Raw genomic sequence first — 14,983 nt, 5'->3', positions numbered from 1 at the left:
TTATGGTCTTCAAAAAGTTCAGCATCAAACCACACGAAAGTTTTTCCAATTTTTTAAAACTCAGAAAAAAATTAATAAATCAGATATTTTTGTACTTGAAATAGGTATTGTGAAGTGATCAGTCCTCCGGTGCAAAAAAAAAACATACCTCTTCCTTGTCGACAAAAAAAAATTATTCTACGAGTCTATGGAGCGATGCGATGAGACCAACAAAATATCCTTTCAAACACTACATAACGTTCTGGAAAATCCATCTGCATCGCTCAACTACTCGCGTATTGAGCCAGCATCTCGTTTAAAGCTTTTAAATCGATCAGCACGCTATTCAGTTGCGGATACACAATAGGTGAGTGAGTAAACTGTAAAACCTGAATGAGTTTAATTACCACGTTGCAAGAGTAATTAAACGTAACGTAAACGCTTCTATACTACACAATAACACTGTACGTACTATACAGCACACACATTTACATATTTCATAGGTACCTAGACCTACGAGCACTAATACGTAGAGACAAAGATGTACTTCGATGTAGGTACTCGTACATAAGCTAAAAGGCCCAAATCTCTTAAATATTTCCCTCACACACTTTACTATCGTAGGTACGATAATCCAAATTCGTCGTGACCATCCGATCAACGCATCTATTAGTTCCATCGCGAATAAAATTTCACATCTGGAAAAAAAAAATTGAATGATACCAACGTCGTCATCGTCATCGTGAACAAGCACAAAAGCAACGCACACGAAGACACCTACCCAGCCCAGCTCCAGAGAAAGACACAAACACCCAAAGATCAAGAGGGTGGCGAGAGTGGAAAAAAAATAACAATTTAGATATGTTGGTTAAACGATGAATTGTTCATACATTGAATGGTTTTAAGGGCATTAGGTTACAAATATATGAAAAGAGTTTGCGCACCCTGCTAACATGAAACTTTACACGGCGTATAAACGTACGCATGCCCTGGCAAAGTTCACTAACCATCTAGGCGTTACGCGTATCTTCTTTCTAGTAAAGAATTTTCAGTTTAATTTGATTCTTTACTGTAGTAAACGTTGTGTCATGGAGTGAATAGTGCGTTACGTTTGTCAGAAAAAAAACAGCGTCAAAATTTCAAACTTCAAAGTGTAAATAATAAATTATAAAAATAAGGAGATTTTTTTTCGATCGGAGAAAATTCGCGAAATGAGTCTATTTTTAATATGGCTGTGAATTATTATTATTGTCGTCGTACTAATATTGTTGTGTGGAATTTCGGTGGAAAATTTGTATCGTTTGGTTGCCTTCTCAGAGTTGCAAGATATATTTTATAAGAACGTGAGTGGTACAATTTACTCCTATATATATAAGCTAGATGATTAAAAATTCTCGAGCTAGAAATGAGGAGTGATTCGAGTACCAGGGTTAAGAGTGTTGGCAAATTGAAGCTCGAATAAACATATGATGGGATTAGAAGAACTGTGATTATGAGGAGTAAAACGATGTGTTGTTTTTTTACTCCTCTGGTGTCTTTATTCGAGCTGGAATTTTTTTGTTTACTCGATAGGACTACTCTTTGCACTGATTGTGTTGACTGAAAAAGATAATATAAATTTAACACGACGATAGATGCTCGAGAGCTTTATCGCTTTATACCTTTATTTACATTTATTAAAAATGATAATCCGACGTACTCGTCTATTAATAATACTCGAAAGTGAAAAAAAATCCCTCGTAATACTCACGCCAGACTACCTATAGTAAAAATAATGAAAATTGCACGAATCGAATACTCGTCGAGAGCTGCGCGTATAATGTATAAATTTTAATTAGGACACAGACTCGCTCATCAAGCGAGATACACAGAGCGAAGGAATCACGCAGAGCCGGCAAAATTTAGGGTCAGAAACTGGGTTATTGAACTCCCCTCGCCTGGCACTTTCATCCCTTCAAGACACCCACATTGCCAACAAAAGCAAAGCGCAACCCTTTGCATCCGTCATATCGCGCTATTTTTTTTCTCACCCAGCATCGGCATCCTCTTTTCAACCCCCATTGCTGGTATAACCTGTAGAAGCCCACTATCGTCGTACTTCCTCATTGGGGTTTTTTCTTTTGGCCCGTTTACGTGTGTTTTACTCAGCTAGCTTTGCTCTTTCGTAGTTGTCGTCGTCGTTGAGGTATTTTCATCGCTCTCTCTCTGTAGAAATGCTAGCTAGCTTTTTGGAAAATAGCTTGTTGCTGTGTCGTAGCTTGATTAGCTGAATTATTCATCGTATGGTTGTTCGGTGTACGAAAAGTCATCGTGATATGTATGTGGATGAAGAGGGGTAGAGGTAGAGTTGCGAAGCCGACACAAATCGCCGCCTTATATAATTCAACAATGGCAACACGTTAGACACGAACGTCAATTTGTATGCGTTTTATGTTATCGTTCGACGCTGTTCAGTGTCATTCGTTCGTCGATAGTGAAAGAATATTTTATCGAGAGAAACAGCCCCTGGGTGTTCGACTCGTTCAATTCGACGTACCAAACATGTGCATTATTAAACACAATCGTGCTGACAGTTCGTTTGTCTGTAATAATTGAGAGCTAAGGACGAGAAAAGAAGGATTTTTTTATTCGATACATTAATTAACATAGGTACAGGAGAACAGGACACATGGCACAGGTCACAGTTCACTGTGCTCAGCTGCTCGGATACATTGTAAAATGATAAGAGAGATGAACCATGGAAAATACTACTACGAGACGAATGTGTGGCCAAATTGGCCAATTTCGTTCGTTTGCCATACGTACGATTTTGTACCAACAGAAAGAGAGAGAGATGAGTATGGGTATTTTTTCGCCGCATTTTTATTGCGACGAATTTATTTTTTATTTATGACGACAGTCGAGTTGATTTTATTGGATTCTCGTGTATGGTTAATGCGGAGCGTTTTCAAGTTGATATAAAAGTGTCCCCTCGGATATTCGAGCAGGTTCTTGAATTGACCGCGTGTGAGTTGTTTTTTCTTTCGAGTTTTATTCTCGATGAGTTAATTTTGCATCGGGTCGTTGGATTGGTGTTGAGGGATGATTTTTTTGTTTTTATGGACATTGGACAGGGTGTTTGCGGAGGGAGGGGGGGTTTAGAAATTTGGTCGTCATGAAGATTATTTTGTATAGCATTTGAAGAGGAAAGAAGGGGCAGGATTTGTAAGGAGAAGGGTTGTGGGAATTTTTTTTTTAAATTTTAGATTACACCTGTCAGTAGTTTGTTTGCAATTTTGAAATCAAACTAAACAAAAACAGGTGCAAAAGTTGAAAAAATCCTTTCACTCGATAAAATAAACTTGTCACAAAAAAATTCAAAAAATGAACAAATTCTAATTTTTTTGATATGAGTGTAATTTTTATTAACTTTTTCACGAAATACTCGTACGTAAGAAAAAGTTCAAAATACGACAACTGAATAAATATAAATTTTTTTTGATGTATAGAATTGAAAATTGAATTTTTGTGATGAGTTCATTTCATCGAGTGAGAGGGGTTTTTATAACTTTTTCAAAGGATACGTGAAAATAGGGGCCAAATGGATCAACTTCACCAGTCAAAACTTTTTTTAATGTTTTAAATCAAAAAATCGAATTTTTTCGCAAACTTTCAATTTTTAAATCGATTTTACGACATAATGCCCTCACAATTTTTTAATAGGGGAGAGGGAGGATGGTTTTTTTGGACACTTTTCTTTGATTTGAAATTGCAAGCGATAGGAAACACCTAGAAAGGTGGGATTGGTCTCATTTGAAAGAGGATCTCAGTGCACACATTTTGACTTACTAGAAAAATTTTCAAGTTGCAAACTGAACAAACCATTGGACTTTGAAAAAACATCATTTTGGGTGGACGTGTTGGACAGTAGTGGGATGTTTTGGACACGATAGGTGGATGTTTTGGACACGCTGAGAAAAGATGTCTTTTTGAATGTTCATTTTTGGAAATCCCAAATTTCAATCCATTATAATAGAAATCAATTGTCAGTATCTGTCCACAATTTCACACAATTTCAGTTGACTCGGATTGTTTTTAATATTAGTGAGGCAATGTTGAAGAGTCGACTTTTTTTATGCCATATTTTTCAGCCAGTGCTGGCCTGCTCGAATCGATATATGTATTTTTAGGAGTCAACTTCAAATCATCCTTGATTAGCATTTATCATACCAGACTCATTAAAAGTCTTTCCTAGATTTGTCAGATAAAACTGAGGCATTCTTACACCCAAACATGACAAATTAACACAAATTTATCGCAGTGTCCAAAACATCCCCACTATGCCATTTATTCTACTCAAACTGGCTGTGGGAAAAAAGTATCAGCTTTTCACAAAAAAATAATTAGAGATTATTGACGAGAAGGAATCAGAGATTTCATTTTACTTAGGCTCTTGACAAAATTCCTCACAGTTATTTTTCAGGAGCTCAAAATGTGAGATGAAAATTTTTTCCAAAAACAACACTTCAAAACAAAAGCTGAAATATTCTCATCACACGAGTTGGTATCCGGTAAATGTTGTCAAATATCAGTTGTGGTATGACCGTGCCACATAATAGTGAAAACCCCGTCAAAAAAAATCAAACCAACTCGTCAAACCAGCAACTGTCCAAAACATCCACCTGTCCAAAACACCCTCCCTCTCCCCTATGCTGTTCAGCATGAAATGTTGTCCATAAAATATTTTTTTCTGAATTTTTGAGAGTCGAAAAGATATGAAAACTACGTTTTGAAACTTTTCTAGCTAATTTTTTGTACGAAAAAAAGTGGCAACACTGATTTTTATGATATCACAAAAAAGCCTTTCAAAACTCCCAACTATTGGAAAAGGTTCCATTTTGGTAGGTATTGAGGTTATAGAGTAATCCACTGCTAAAATGGATGATATTTTAAATTCACTGAAAACGTTGACCACCCCCCCCCCCTAGCAGCCATCAAAAAAGGGCTAGTGGGCTGTGATTTGCGCCATTGGTCATCCCTTTAGAAGATCTTTCCACAGGAAAAATTTCAAAAAAATCATCGAACCCCCTGGTTAAGATGTGATACACATGTTATAATGTGACGCAACACGACAAAAATCAACCTTCAGACCTAAAATATTATTTTTCATTTTTTGACGGATTTTTAGTACTTGGACATTCAAAAATCATTTAAAACCACCCAGAAGTCCCTATGATTTGCATAGCTCCATATATACACATGGTGATCCAGTCAGAAGTGTGCTTATTTTTTTGATTTTTATGAATTTTTTTTTGATTTTTTCATTATTTCAACTTTTAAATTGACGTGGAGGCGAAACAAAGCGTTCTACGAGAAAAATACATGGAACAAAGTTGTAGAGAATTAAATTTCCAAAAACCTATAAGAGGTTTATTTTTCTCCAAAATGCATAGTTTTTCTGTTATTCTCAAAAAACAGAAATTTTATGGTAATCATCATGAGGTTTTTGTTTTTTGAGAAAAACAGAAAAACTATGCATTTTGGAGAAAAATAAACTTCTTATAGATTTTTGGAAATTTAATTCTCTACAACTTTGAATAGATGTATTTTTCTCGTAGAGCGCTTTGTTTCGCCTCCAGATTGATTTCAAAATTGAAATAATGAAAAAATTTTAAAATAATTGAAAAAATAAGTGAAATCACGACTGAGCCCCCTGTATCAATGTAAATAACCATTTTACCCAGTGATATTCACACAAAACAGGCAAGAAACGTTATTCAAGACTATATGTGTAGCTCAGTTTAGCCGGAGAACCTGATTAGAACGCAAGCGCTTCCGCTAAATGAGCAGAACTGGACTGAAAACTTTAACCCCCCATAACTCAAAAACTTGTTTTCAGCTCGAAGGTCGATTTTGTCGTGCCGCGCCACATATATATTTACCTATTTCTAAGCATTTTTATAAAATGATGCGTATAGACGCATTAAGTAGTAACTCTTTATTCTTATAGAATAAATCTTAGTATACAGTCCACAAAGTTATCACTATTTTCATGGTCCTCTACGAACTGGATAAAATCAGTTGCAATGTATGAATCTGCTGAAAGACACAGCAATCCTGCTAATGACAACAACGAAGATGTTTTTCTCATTGATGACATTTTGACTGACGATGATGGTACAAGTAGCTCCTCGACTGCAACCTCGACCTCGACTTCGACGAATATAAATAATAGAAACGTATTCAACATCTTGCTCAGCGATCTTCAAAAGCTTGACATTGGTTCAGTTATACCAATACCTGAAATCATCAATGCGGAACAATTTCGTCTCCGTCCGCAAAGAGCACATCTTTCAACTGGCATTTGTGGTCGATCAATAACTGGATCATGAGGCCGTCACGGAAATATTTCATCAATTCGTTGTCTGATTTCTACTGGTGTCTGATTGGCTATTGCCCACCCGCGAACGCTATCGTAGACCAATTCTCTTGCCAATCGTCTTATATACTCTCAGTGCGGCGACTAAGGCATCCTGTTGAAGCTGTGTGGGATTGGCTTCCTAGGCATGCGAACTCTGAATGAACACCAACCAAGGAATGATACCATCATCTTGTCTAGCGTGCAACAATCACTGGGCAAATAATTACGTCGACAATTTGGTTCTGAATGCGTCTAACAACTCGTGAATAGGACAGAATTTGTCTATTGCCCTCCGTACTTGTCTCGTTTCTGCATCATCAAATCGCAGCTGCTGCAGCAGAAATTCTAATGGGGATTGCACCATCGAGCATTTAATGAAATCAAGTCCAATACCATCGTTGGTGTATAAGTCGTCGAGGTTAGTATGGCTGGACCTGTGTAGGCCTGCCATATACAAAATCTCAAACTAACCTGAGTAAAGTAAAGCTGTTTAGTTTTTCTCTAGCTTCATTAGATCAATCGTTTTTCCAAAAAATGTTCTGGTGGAGGGGGTAAAAAAATAGGGCTCTAACCTCTGGATATTTTTTAAAAATCCGGGAAAAAATCATGAAAATGTGATGGTAATCGTTTTGATATCGATATTACTCGTATATTTAATCATCAAGACCACTTAGACTGATGTTTAAATTTTCGTAGAGCTTAAAAATTAAATTTTTTCAATTTTTCCTTCAATTTTTTTGAAAAATATTGCACACGAAAAATTCTCACCAGAGAAGGTTTCCAATTGGCAGAGAAATTTTTGAACTGGACAAAGTTACATCGAGAAAACATGCAAATGCATATCATATCATCCAAAATTTCAGGTGCTTCAATGCATTTTTCAACTTTTAGTGAATTTTGAAAAATTTAAAATCAAAAGGCTCAAAAATGGAAAAAAAATTCCAAAATTTTGTCAAATTAACATATTATAGAAAGCGAAAATTTGGTATGTAGCATATTTCCCACCTCCCTAATCCATTGAAATCGGGTTCGAACTGTTTTGAGCAGATCTGGAGCCTCCAGCAGATTTTTAGAAGTACGAGTAGAAATTTCCACAAAATTTTACATTTTTACCTAATGAAGTTGGAAGGCTGAAATTCGCTTTGAACCCGAAATTTTTATGGTTCCAAGCTGCTCTCGAGACCAAATTTGAGCTGGGGGGGGGGATTTTTGGGACGACCATTTCACTTCCAATGTCACATTTCTACCATTTTGCTTGCTTTTAACAGAAATGGCCCGTTTTTGGGTTAGAAAATAAGTTTTAAAAGGTCACATTTTGTATTTTTAATGGTGTTTTCTGACTGATGTGAGATCTTGAGCGCGAAAATAATTAACGTTCAAATCAATCTTCATCGTTGCGTTGTTTTGAAGATAAGCGCCTGTCATTTTAGTGAAGAAGGTGCCGGCGCTCAAATTGGACACCAGATTCGGATTCGGTGACCTCAAAGTAGTCGGAAAACACCTTTTACTCTTTTTTTTTTTTTGGAAATCAAAAAAATCCAAAAGAGGTCAGTTTATGCATTTTTTTTAGGAGAAAAATACTTCTGGTCACGAATCGAGTTCAAATTTTACTGGGGAAGTGGGTGGAGGGGAGGGGGGTTCAAGACAGTAAATTTCATTTTCGGTGTCACATTTTTGTTACATTTTTACCGTCGTGCATCTTTCTTTTAGAAACGATCCAATGTCAGGCTCAAAATTGAATCAAAAAGTCGTATTGGAAAATTAAAATTTTTCGAAGTCGCTAAGCACAAAAAAATTTCAGATTTTTGAGAGAAAAAAGTCTTATTTCTCATTGGAGGAGACACCGGCGCTCAAAGTGTACATCGGATTCAGTCTCGGCTCGGCGATCCCAAATTAGTCAACAAACTATTATCTAAGAAAAAATAGCTACTTACTACTCAATTTGCAAATTACAAACGTGCCAAAAATTGAGCAACAGCGGTGTTAATAAAATTGCCTAACCAGTTTGCCGTAAATACGGAGTGCATTTTCCCCCCTAATAAATGAACCTTTGAATTTTGGGCCAAATCGAATGATAATTTCGACCAGGAGGGTTTTAAGGGTCGGAGAATTCATTTCTGGTGTCAGATTCACGCCACAGTGTGCTTTCTTCTATTCAAAATGATCTATTTTTGGGCTCAAAAATAAGTTGGAAAAATTCATCAAATTTTGCATTTTTCACGACGACGTTTTCTGACTAATTTTTGAGCACAAAAATGAAGTTCAAATTGATTCTAGTGGTGCATTTTCGTATAAAATTGTCAGTTCTCAATGAAGCAGACACCGATGCTGAAATAGGGCGACAGATTTGGACTGAGCGATCTCGAAGTAGTCGGAAAACACCTTTACCTACTCGTTTTTTTGGAGATGAAAAATATGGTGGATCTGATCATATCCAAACATTTTTGGAAAATTTACTGTTCAAGTACAAATAATTGAAGAAAAATGATCTAAAAGACGAACATCGACGAGATACGCAGAATGACTGGCTGAAGAAGGAAGACTGAGAACTGAGAGTGAGAAGCATCGAAATATAGGTAGTCGGGGAGCCCACTTAAGGATAAATTGCACCCCCCCCCCACGTCAATCCTCCGGGACAACATTTTTCTTAAAGGGAGAGTCCTAAGGAACATTTCTAGCTCTTGTACTCAAAAATAAAAGGGGCCCTACATACAAAATAGCGGCCATTTTGATTGACAGGTCAACCGAAATGGCAGACTTTGAGTTCCAACATAGGACTTGCACACAATTTTCCAAACTATACAAAAGTAGATCGAAAGATCATGCAAAAATTCATCATCTGACAAAATTTCAAGTGCTAAAGTGCGTTTTTCGATTTTTGGTGAATTTTTGAAAATCAATTTAGGTCAAAAATGAGGGAAAAAATCAAAATTTTACCAAATTGTCCAAGAAAGCTGAAATTTGGGATACACCCTATTTTCGACATGCGAAATCGATTGGAAACTGTTTCAAATCGTTTTGAGCAATTCTGGAGCCTCCAGCAAATTTTTGAAACTCGAAATTCCCACAAAATTCCATCAAATGGAGTTAAATAGCCGAAATTTACTCTGCAAATTAATTTCAATACACTACGAAGTCAATTTCAGGGGGATTTCAAGTCGTTTTGGAGTCTCCGGCGACTTTTTGAAAATTCCTGGAGCCTCCATCAGATTTTTGAAACTTTAAATTTTCACAACATTTCATCAAATGGAGATGGAAAGCTGAAATTTACTCTACACTCCAAATTTAACACCCTCTGAAGACGACTTCAGGTGGGTTCAAATTATTTTGGAGCCTTCAGCGACTTTTTGAAACTTACTGGCGCCTCTAGTACATTTTTGAAACTAAAAATTCCCGCAACATTTTACCAAATGGAGTTGGCAAGCTGAAATGTACTTCGCAAACTAATTTCAATACGATATGAAGTCGACTACACGGTGGTTTCAAATGGTTTTAAATGGTTTTAAATGGTTTTGAAGCTTCCAGCTACTTCTTGAAAATTTCAATTTTCCAAAAACCACCATACGACCTCTCAAAAAGTGACTGGAGGATCCAAAACGACTTGAAATCGACTTCGTAGCTTATTAAAATTAGTTTGCAGAATGAATTTTGACTTTCCATCCCACTTTTGATGAAATTTTTAGGAAATTTAAAGTTTCAAAAATCTACTGTAGGCTCCAGTAATTTTCATAAAATCACTGGATGTGGGAATTTCGAGTTTCAAAAATCTGCTGGAGGCTCCAGAATTGCTCAAAACGGTTTGAAACAGTTTCCAATCGATTTCGCATGTCTAAAATAGGGTGTATCTCAAATTTCAGCGTTCTTGGTCAATTTCGTAAAATTTTGATTTTTTCCCCTCATTTGTGGCCTAAATTTGATTTTCAAAAATTCACCAAAAATCCAAAAACGCACTTTAGCACTTGAAATTTTGATAGGAGATGAATTTTTGCTTGATCCTTCGATCTACCTTTGTACAGTTTGAAAAATTTTATGCAAGTCCTATGTTGGAACGCAAAATCTGTGATTTCGGCTTACCTGTCAATCAAAATGGCCGCCATTTGGTAAGTAGGTAGGGCCCCTTTTATTTTTGAGTACAAGAGCTAAAAATGTTCCTTAGGACTCCTCATTTAAGAAAAAAGTTGTCACGAAGGATTGACCGGGGGGATGCAATTTATCGTTAAGCGGGCTCCCTGACTGATATGTAAGATAGTCAAGGTCCAACTCAAGTCCGAGTCATCCTAGTACAGTCTCATGAGGTCATGAGCAATAAAGAAGAAGAAATCAACTGAAGAAAATGTTGATGAATTTGATCAGGTCTGGTCAGATAAAATGGAATCCAAAAAATGTCTGTATTTGATCTAATACATACATCAAATCAGATCTAATCAAATGGATTTTTAATCACATGTGATCAGTGTGTAGATGTTTGATCAGATTAAATTGGATTGAAGGCATGTTCAAATCTAATCTGATCTAGAAGGTGAGTCATTCAACGTCAATTCGACCAAGAAGTGTATGGGGGGAGAGTTGACGATTTTTTTGAAATTTTTCCTGTGGAAAGACCTTTTGAAGGGATGACCAATGGCGCAAATCGCAGCTCTCTAGCTGTTTCTTAAAGGCAGCCAGGGGGTGTCAAAGTTTTCAGTGAACCTAAAATATCATCCATTTCAGCAGTGGATTACTCGATAACCGCGATAACTACCAAAATGAAACCTTTTCCAATTGTCAGGGGCTTTGAAAAGCTTTTTGGTGATATCATGAAAATCAGTGTTGCCACTTTTTTTCGTACAAAAAATTAGCTCGAAAAGTTTCAAAACGTAGTTCTCATATCGTTCGGACTCTCAAAAATTCTGAAAAAAATATATTATTGACAACTTTTCATGCTGAACAACATATTGAAAAATTGGGATGGTACCATGTTGCAAAGTTGATTTAAAAAAATTTTAAGTTTGCGAAAAAATGCGATTTTTTGATTTAAAACATGAAAAAAAGTTTTGATTGGTGAAGTTGATCTATTTGACCCTTATTTTTACGTATCCGTTGAAAAAGTTGGAAAAACCTCTTCACTCGATGAAATGAACTCATCACAAAAAAACTCAAAATTCAAAAAATTCAATTTTCAGTTCCAAACATCAAAAAAGTTTAAATTTATTCAGATGTCTTATTCTGACCTCTTTCTAACGTAAGCTGTTTCTTGAAAAAGTTGATAAAAATTACACTCATATCAAAAAAATTAAAATTTGTTTATTTTTTTAATTTTTTCGAATTTTGATTTTTGCATTCTAAATAAATGTAGGTACTTATTAATGTTGAAATTTTATTTTTTTTTTACATCAGATTTGGTCTCGTCGGCTCATTTCTCTCCCTTCCTCTTTTTTTTAAACGCCATTTTTACTACAAAAAAACAATTTTTTTCAAAATCCAAATGGACTACATTTTTTTAACTCCTCAGTGTAAATTTAATTCGACCCTAAACTCATTTTTGAAAATTTTTGACCTGTCTGCGGTTCTTTCCGTGTGGTCTTCAAATATCATTGAACAGGTCTAAAAAAAAGTCTCATGAGATCTGATCAGATCGAACGAAGCCACAATGTACACAATTTACGTATATTTTTTCCACAACAACGATATAAGTAGGTACGGTTACCCATACCCAATCACTCGCAGCATATTTACCATACAAATCTATCCATTTTCTTTCTCCTACCGTTCATTCGGTATTGTTTTTTATCAAGTTGTTTTTGAACTTTTATTTTCTATTATTTTTCTCTCTCAAGTCTCAGCAGTCAAGATTTACAACGACGATAAAGAAACCTCGGAAAATATCTGAACTCAATTTTTTCAACTTTGTAAAATATTTGCTTCGCTTCAAGACCTTTTTCTTTTTTCTTTTTTTTAAGAGTTCATCCACTTTTACTTTCCGTAGTAAAAAAATTTATTACATCCGCGTGAAACCTTTGAAAAGTTTATTCTTCAAAAACGGAACCGAGACTCGTACGATTACAATAAAAGTTCGATTCTCGAAACGAAAACACAGAAGCTGTAGTAAAAATTCCACCTCGGATATTCATTTCTCATCGAGCAAGATAAATGTTTCAAACAACGATCGGTATACATGTGTGTGGTAAGTATATTAAGACTCGCAGCTAAAAGAACAAAAAAAATGACCATAAAATCAACTAAAAAGTCGATTCATTTTACTGTCTGGGTATAAGTTGTACGAGCATACTTCTTATCTGTGCGAAGAAAGAGACGACGATCTCGTTGTAGAAAAGTTTTGGGCGAAACGCGGAAGAAATAATATTGATTCACGACAGTGGTTTTTCAGTTCACCAAGCTATAACGATTGCGGCGGAATTCACGTCGCTGAAACGTAATAAAAGACGTAATTGCTGGAAAAACGACGACTCTACGTCGAATTGTGCCGAGCAATATCAACAAATGAATATTCATTTTTACCGATACGAGTATACCTATACGAATATTAAAGATATTTGTACAAGAACGATTTATCCGTCGTGTATATTACTTCTTTTTTTCTCCATATGGAATATTATACATAAGAACGTGATACGTTGAGCTTGAGAAGCACCTTTACATCGATTAGACACTTTTCTCAATTCACCCTTTTATTCTCTCCATTTATATAGGAGCGACTATGGCCTAGTTTTCGAACCGTAGGTTTTGCCGTTTCGGTGCAGGGTTGCTCTTAAATATGGGTCACGAGAATCATTCAGCCTGAATATGCTACCCTCGAACGTTCGCTCGCTCGCTCTACTGAATTGTAAATATTTTGCTTTTTTCACCTCGTCATATCTTGGCAATGATTCGAGAAATCGTGCTGATTGTTGGTTTGGCGCTCTGTATCTACCTACGCGGTTTTTGTTACCAGGTTGTAATTTTTTTTACGCTTGTATAAGCCCTTGTCCTTGATACCAGGGGTAGGTTGTTTGTTTTTTTTACGAGCTACTTGTTCATCAACATCATCATCGGTTCTATACGCATAGGTTTTATTTTTATTCACGTCGTAACAAAGTTTCCGATGTGGTTTGATGGTTTGGTCGACGAAAAATTAATTGCGCCGAGATTTAATTGCTCGTTTTAGAGACTCTCTCGTCGAGTAGATAACTAACAATATACGAGTATAAGAAAGTACGATGAATGAGGTAGAAAGCGATGAGGGGAGGTTGGAGGGTGGGATTTCAAGGGCGGTAGGTACTACTTATTCATTGTCGACGTTACGTCAGCTTTTTAGGTAGGAATTTCATTTATTAGTAAATTGATTTTGTGAAAAATTACACGAATATATCTCGCGTTCATTTTATGTGGGATTTTTTACTTTTTTCAAATTATCGACGAAAAAATAAGGATTAGGTAAAAAAAATTAAAATCTCGATAAAAACATTCGAAGAATTCGAGCCACTTTATCTACCTACCTAGTATATATTGAATTGATGGCGATTTGAAATGTGATATTTTGAGGACGTACAATTAGCAGAACGATCGTCGTCGTCGCAAGCACTCGAGTAAATTGATAATTTCATTAACTTCAAAACTCTCGAGTTTCGCGGTATTTTGATACATTTATAGTGGCGTTGTTAACGCCAAAAATGTCAAGTCCTTGCATGACCTCTTTTGCAGTATTAGGTGCTTGTATCAGCTTTGAGAATCAAAACAATATTCTGAAAATTTAATCCAATTCGATATTGATGTAGGTCTTCGTCAAAATTAAAAATTCCAAGAAGTGTTTTAATTTGAGTAAACAGGCTTTTATTTGACCTTTCGGAACACAATTTGTGTGATGAGAAAATATAACGGATTAAAACAGAAGGAAGGTCACTATTATTGAAACTAAAATGGAAAAAAATTCATTTGATGAATAAATTTTGGCCTTAATTGACTTTCTTTGACTCTGAAAAACTTGGAAATTTATGCGAATGGAAAGTGGAAAAAATAGATGAGAAGGGAGAGGGTATGTGATCGTTCAATGAAGTGGAGCTTTTCTAAGTGTTTTGACTTAAGATACATATTTCAGGAGGTACCCTTCACAATCCGTCACTCCGATTGATCTGAAATTTGGATTCTTGAAAGATCATCCACACCGCAGAACCAAATTTTCAGCTGCAGAAGTTGATTTTTAGCAAATTTTTGAAAATGTCAGAAATAGCCTATTATGGTATTTGAATTTTCTGCAAAAAGAGTGAATATTGAGATAAAAATCTAAAAATCGCTTCGTGTACCAAATTCGCCCCCCCCCCATCGATTGTCTCATTTTGGAGCCGATCTGGAACCTCCAGCAAGAGTTGGATTACCTTCGATAACTTTAAATCGCTCCAGAAGGCGTGGAATCGATTGAGTTCGGTGAATCTTGAATCTGAACTGACGGGTTGAAAAGTTTATTTTTTCAAAGCTGAAAATCTCAAATTTTGAAACAAAATTCCAAAAGGAGGAGTTGCGATAATGCCAATTTTTCGGCACCAGCTAGTTATCGAATCAACCACTTTTAAAATGTTGTAATAAATGTCCCAAATACGAATCCATGGTTGATTCACCCAAAATGACCAT

The 14,983-nt window shown here is 35.9% G+C and overlaps 1 protein-coding gene across 3 annotated transcripts in view; it reads left to right on the top strand.

The window, feature by feature from the left end:
* The first annotated feature begins 996 nt into the window (after nucleotides 1–996).
* The window catches only part of fid (fire dancer), a 37,777-nt gene continuing 23,790 nt past the window's right edge, over nucleotides 997–14,983 (top strand). For all 3 annotated transcript variants that reach the window (XM_065365708.1, XM_065365709.1, XM_065365707.1), the window contains exon 1: nucleotides 997–1,322. The gene's annotated coding sequence lies outside the window, so the exon portion shown is untranslated. The remainder of the gene's footprint in view (nucleotides 1,323–14,983) is intronic.

The sequence above is a fragment of the Planococcus citri genome, chromosome 5, assembly GCF_950023065.1.
Source record: "Planococcus citri chromosome 5, ihPlaCitr1.1, whole genome shotgun sequence".
Lineage (NCBI taxonomy): Eukaryota > Metazoa > Arthropoda > Insecta > Hemiptera > Pseudococcidae > Planococcus > Planococcus citri.
Note: the sequence above shows the minus strand (reverse complement) of the source record. Positions and strands in the feature narration are given on the sequence as shown.